Source organism: Limulus polyphemus, unplaced genomic scaffold, assembly GCF_000517525.1.
Source record: "Limulus polyphemus unplaced genomic scaffold, Limulus_polyphemus-2.1.2 Scaffold6400, whole genome shotgun sequence".
Lineage (NCBI taxonomy): Eukaryota > Metazoa > Arthropoda > Merostomata > Xiphosura > Limulidae > Limulus > Limulus polyphemus.
Window position 1 is genome coordinate 26,531 of NW_013672010.1, and position 6,563 is coordinate 33,093.

The following is a 6,563-nucleotide window of genomic DNA, read 5'->3' on the forward strand; positions in this document are numbered from 1 at the left end:
ATGTTCTTTAAGCTCACTAGATTAATAAACCAATAATATACAATAACTTGATTCGTTTTCTAATAACATTGATTGGTAGATTGGGCAGACTACAACCTAACAGACTGTTTATAGCTTTGAGTAGAGTTTTTGAATCAAAATAAGCTGTAATATAGCTTCCAACAGTAAAAAAAGAACTGCAATGTATTTCCCCATGCATTATTTTTCTTTTGAATCAGGGTTTAGTAACAATGTGATTTATTTTATTAGTTTTACTGTCGGTTAAAAGCGAATTACACACTTTCTGTAGTTAATTACCGTATTAAAGATTGCATCAGCAACAGATCTAACAGGAACAATATGTTCAATGTAACCTACTTCTGAACTAATCTGATGCTATTATGGTAAAGGTTTATTAGTTACTACAATCCTCTTGTTATGCATATTTTTAATGTGGCATTAGTTATTACAATCCTCTTATTATACATATTTTAGTCTAGAATTAGTTACTACAATCCCCTTGTTGTGCATATTTTTAATGTGGCATTAGTTATTACAATCCTCTTATTATAAATATTTTAGTCTAGAATGAGTTACTACAATCCCCTTGTTGTGCATATTTTTAATGTGGCATTAGTTATTACAATCCTCTTATTATAAATATTTTTGTCTAGAATTAGTTACTACAATCCCCATCACATGCATATTTTTAGTGGAGCATTAATTACTACAATCCCCTTGTTATGCATATTTTTAGTGAAGCATTAATTACTACAATCCCCAACTTATGTAGATTTTTAGTGTAGCCGTAGTTACTACAATCCCCATCTTATGTATATTTTTAGTGTAGCATTAATTACTACAATCCCCTTGTTATGCATATTTTTAGTGAAGCACTAATTACTACAATCCCCTTGTTATGCATATTTTTAGTGAAGCATTAATTACTACAATCCCCAACTTATGTAGATTTTTAGTGTAGCCGTAGTTACTACAATCCCCATCTTATGTATATTTTTTAGTGTAGCCTCTTTCTTGATAATTCACATTAGTTTTTCAGCTGTTTCTCTTGAGTCACATTCAAGGTTAAACCTTGTTTAAGTCATCTATTATCAATAGTTTATTATTTCATTATGGTAAGTTACTGCTTAGCTTTAAATTGTTCAATATGCTAAGAAGTGCTGATTTTATAGGTCTTTACAAAATAACCAAGTTAATATCCTTAGCATATTATGATTTTATAGGTCTTTACAAAATAACCAAGTTAATATCCAACACTTCTTAGCATATTATGAAGTGTTGGATATTAACTCGGTTCTTTTGTTAAAGACCTATAAAATCATAATATGCTAACAAGTGTTGGATATTAACTCGGTTCTTTTGTAAAGACCTATAAAATCATTAATACCATCACTAATTTTACTCAAAATCTTTTTTTTTTGTCCGAAGGAACGTACATATAAAAACAAGACTAGGTTATTTAAGATAGGTTCTTCAACTTAGATCTTAGTTATATAAACTATAAAAATTACATACGAGGACATTTCTTTTTATCTTCACATTCCTTCTCGGTACACGTGGGACATTCGCAGCCTCCCTCTTTGCTACATTTGCATTCTTCTCCACATGTGCACTTGTCTAACAACAACAGGAAAAAATAAAATAAATAAATAAGCTACATTTGCATTCTTCTCCACATGTGCACTTGTCTAACAACAACAGCAAAAAATAAAATAAATAAATAAGCTACATTTGCATTATTCTCCACATGTGCACTTGTCTAAGAACAACACAAAAAATAAAATAAATAAATAGAAACACGATGGCGACTTAATTGCAAAACCAAAAATAATCTCGTGTTTAGGAGAGTTTCGAAACGAATATTTTGTTTGCGTTCACGTATAAAATCTGTTAGTTTGTAATTAAGCACAAAGCTACGCAATGGGCTATTTGTGCTCTGCCCACCACGGGTATCGAAACCCGGATTCTAGCGTTGTAAGTCCGTAGGCATGCCGCTGTGCCACTGGGGGGCATATAAAATCCACGTAAATCATATAACAAAAACATTACGCGCGCACACACACACAAACACGCACATATAATGTGAAACCTGAAATGATAAATATGAAAATCATTATATGTATTAGTGTCTATAGCAGCTTTCTTGCGCTTTCAAAAAATGGTACCGAACAAATTCATATGAAAGGGTAAGCAATATTGTACACATTAAGATTCGCAGCTTATATCAAGAATTGTGGTGAGCTTTGGTGTCATTTATACAGGATGGTGATAAAGAACGTATGAAAATGCATATTACTTATCAGATGGTGGCATGGTACTCAGTAAAACTTTTAGATGACCGCTTAGTATTGTGATTTTTAATCATTTTCACATAAAACAAATTATGATCACTTTCCACAGTAGTAATCGAATACCAGTATAGGTATTATTATTATTTTAATAACGAGAGAGAGATGCAACAGAGTAATGATAACAAGATTTAAACGTGGCACTTACCACCACACTGGCAATCGGGATCGGGCATGATGAGACTGTCTGGATAAAAGTTTAGACTAACGAAATACTTCTCTAAATATAACACAGCTCTGAGAGAATTTCGAAGTATGCGCTTTTAACGGGAGTTTTGTGTATATAATTTTCGGGCAGTGTGAAGATGTGTGCCGTGTGCTACAGTTTATCCAATGAACGAGCATTTAGAATACCACACTCGGGCCAATTATGGCGTAACAAAATGAGCGCGCCAAGGACATTTGTATGAGAAACCCTGCACTTCGGGACATGAGATCAACCACGTGGAGGTGATAACATGCTCCACACATGTATACTCAGGGCGTTTTCACACAGACATGCGCATGCGTAAACAAACTTTTATACAAAGGCACTTACTTGTACAGAAGTTTATGGAAGGAAGATAATCCTAAACCAACTGAATTACCTGCTAAAAATGTGCGGTTGAGGCCCTGCAAAAAAAAACCATGTATGAAATTTTCAAATTTAGGTTCTACTCGTTCTGCACATAGGCAATTTATGAAATATTCAGATCATTCCGTATTTTAGACAGAAACAAGGGAGTTACACTAGCGAATTCTGCTTGAAAAAGTTATTTAGAATGAATACAATCACTGTATATTTACGATATTTGAATTTATACACTGCTCGTATTATATAGTCTTCTTCAAGTTATTGGTACCATGATACCAAACTACACATTGTGAAATATTGTGTACAGGCCAAACGGATCCAGTTAGGCAACATTGATTATTTCATTAGGGGACACTACATAGACTGAAATGTGTCTTAGTTATTTTAAACGTGTAAGTGTGTATGTGTGTTCATCATAATTGGGATAAATTTTCTATTAATTTTAATCAGAATATTCTAATGCTAATTCCCAATCATTGTATCATTTCAATCTGTATTTTGCTAGAAATACGAGCATTTATCTGTTCGAGGTGTCTTGTTCAGCTTAAGCTTGGAAGTCAGGGTGATTATATAGTGTGGTGATATTAGTGTAATATGACATTGAATCTGTAACTTCTGTCACATTTCTTCTGCTTGTAGTCTTGTACTAGTTGAGTGTAGTTGTGATAACTAACTCCATACTATTGAAATCATGGTGGAGCTATACTACGTTCTCAATGTGGAGAAGAACTGTTCACAGTTGGAACACGCATTGTAAAAACAATGATGATACTTCTTCGGTCAGGTGAAGCAGGCGAAGGCTACAGATCAAATGCACAAGCTGCGAGAATTTTGGCGTTATTGTGTTAATTAAACACAATAATTTATACAAAGTTACTCACAAAAGTGTGTGAACAAACTGAAGGTCTGCATGGACACTTTGAGATGGTTGTACAATGGAGTAACAAACTTAAGAGAACAAAAGCTCATAAAGATAAACTGTTGAACTCAGCAAATGGTGTGGTACCTTCTTTGATATTCTAGCAAATGATGAATCTTACTGGCGTTAAAATGAACTTCTATCAAGGCCAGAAATTATACAAGGAAAAGGGAAAAATAGCAAGCCCTCTGTTGATCAGAAATGGCAACAGTATAGCCAATAGAATGGGGAGAGCGACGTCAAGAGAACGTGATGCCAAGAAACTACATCTAAGAAAGAGCTTACCAGTACTTTGGAGATTCAAAATGTAAACCAAGAAGCTGTAAGTTAGCCTTGAAATGTATTAAACAACCCTTGAAATTTCATCGTTTAACTTATATGATTTAAATTCGAATTTTTTCAAATTTTAAAAAATACATCGAAATGTAATATGATTTATTTTTGAGAAACTTCTCATATTTCTTTAAAACACGTATGAATAAAACGCTCATATAAACAGTTTGGCTGTTATTAGTTTTAAATAATAAACTACAATTACGTATGAAGAATTTGCAGTTTGTTTGTTTTTTTTTCATGAAGAAAAAGATGTAGAACTATCATCTCAATAAGAGTATCAATCATCAGATGAGAAAGGAAATTGAAAAAAAAATGTACCTGAGGTTAACACTGAAGTTAACACAGCTAAGTAGAAGCATATACGACTAACTGAGTGAAATATATGATAAGAAGTATATGACGTTTTTTACAAACTCAAATCAAGATATCACGTATCAGATCCTCGGGCTACAGCTGCTATCAAATGACTTGTTTGGAAGGAATTTCAAATTTTTTGATGAGTGTGAACAAATTGATAATGATACTCTACCAACACCTAAGAGCGTACGCACCATTGACAAGACTCTGTCAACGATGACACTAGCAGAGATAGCAAATGAAATTAAATGTTCTTATAGCAAAGTAAGAATAGTATATACTTTTGATGGTTGAACAAAAACAGGGCGCAAGAAGATTAGTGGTTTAAGGAGCCACAATAAGTGGTAAACGTAGGCCATTGTCAGTCCATACTGAAACACATGAGAATTTGATTAATTTGAATGTAACGACTTTTGAGATGATGGATAAATCCTTTGGAACCAAGGACTTATTTTCAAAATGAAATTTTATTCCAACAGACCAAACATCGTACATCTTTCAGATTGAGGATCTCATATATGAGAAACTAGATAATGAGGAGGAGAAGAGAAACATATTTTGTCTCTTCTGTAATCTGCATCATTCTCTCATGTTTCTGTGAAAGTTAATCACATTTTGGTCTGACATTGAAACAAAGGTTGGACATGGAAAGAATTCAAGCTGTCTTTCTAGTTGGCACGGTCAATAGCAAGGACAGTATCACAGAGCAGATGGTGCACCAAAATCATCAGTCATGACTATGACCACAAACCATGGAACTACGCTGTTCAGTTGATATGCACATTGCCCCAGAGAAGAACATGTCAGTTTCTCTAAAAGATCAATGTTTTGACCCCCTCACTCTTTGTTGTGCCACCTTTCTCCGCTACTATCATGATCCTGAAGACTTTCCGAATGAAATGACACACGAACTAACTTAATAACATTTCCAGATCTTTCACAGAGGTGTAATTTATGCCTATCCTTCTCACCCTAGGTGCACTAATGGGAATTTAACTTATCAATCATTTCTTGTGAATGATAATGTCTGACGATACAATCTACACCGTATTGATTCCTACATTCCAAAAACTTCACGTTGGCTTCAAAAACATGGAAATGACCAGTCTCACTCGACATTCACGCCTGCTGCTCCATCTCAAAGGAGCTGTTTGAAGAATCCCGTACAGCCATGTATCATGTAATTATTTACTGCATATGTCGAACAATGCTCGCCTGACCTAGTCTTACTGTGTAATACTGGATAATGAATCTGAGCAACAAAAGGGCCACATCTTTGGCTTTAGAGATAGGTTCACAGGTCATCCTGATTACTATTGGACAGAGACTTGTTCCCATCGGAACAGCTTTAAGGTGTTCTTGTCAACAACCTTGCAGAGAAAGGTTCATTGGCTTCATAAACTATTAACTAAGGGTACGTGGCGCCCATCAACTGCACCTGGCTCCAGAGGTACTTTTGAAACATAAAAATGCTGACCTCACTGAGGAATATCCTTCAAACAATTTAACAATTTCAAGAAGGTTACAGCATACTTGAAAGACACCAGGCCGCAACGAAACAAAATGCAAATAGAATTAGCAAAAGACAGATTGGGCATAAAGGAAATGGATAACATCAACATTGAGCGGGTAAAAAACAAAGACCTTGAACAAGTCAAGATCCTTGGTGGTCCCTTCTCCAAGCCAGCCAGGTTGACCTGTTTCTTGCTTCAAAAAAAAAAAAAGAGGGGAGGAGAGAGAAGTCGCAAAGATAAAACGTATGTGGAGATACGATTTTCAAAATAAACAAGAAAACACATCCACGATTTGCAAAATAAACAAGAAAACACATCCACGATTTGCAAAATAAACAACAAAACACATCCACGATTGGCAAAATAAATAACAAAACACATCCACGATTTGCAAAATAAACAACAAAACACATCCTAAACATCAGAAATATTTATTTACTACGAAACCATCAAAGGATTTTTTTTTTATTCCTGTAAACTCCCAGTGGAGCATAGCGCCGTAACAACACCTCGCC

General features: G+C 34.5%; 1 long non-coding RNA gene across 1 annotated transcript in view; it reads right to left on the reverse strand.

Moving 5' to 3' along the window:
- The window catches only part of LOC106473683, a 3,861-nt gene extending 1,239 nt beyond the window's left edge, over positions 1–2,622 (reverse strand). The window contains exons 1-2 of the long non-coding RNA XR_001291696.2: positions 2,497–2,622; positions 1,516–1,617 (exon numbers count right to left, since the gene is read on the reverse strand). This is a non-coding gene — a long non-coding RNA (uncharacterized LOC106473683). The remainder of the gene's footprint in view (positions 1–1,515; positions 1,618–2,496) is intronic.
- Positions 2,623–6,563: the final 3,941 nt, after the last annotated feature.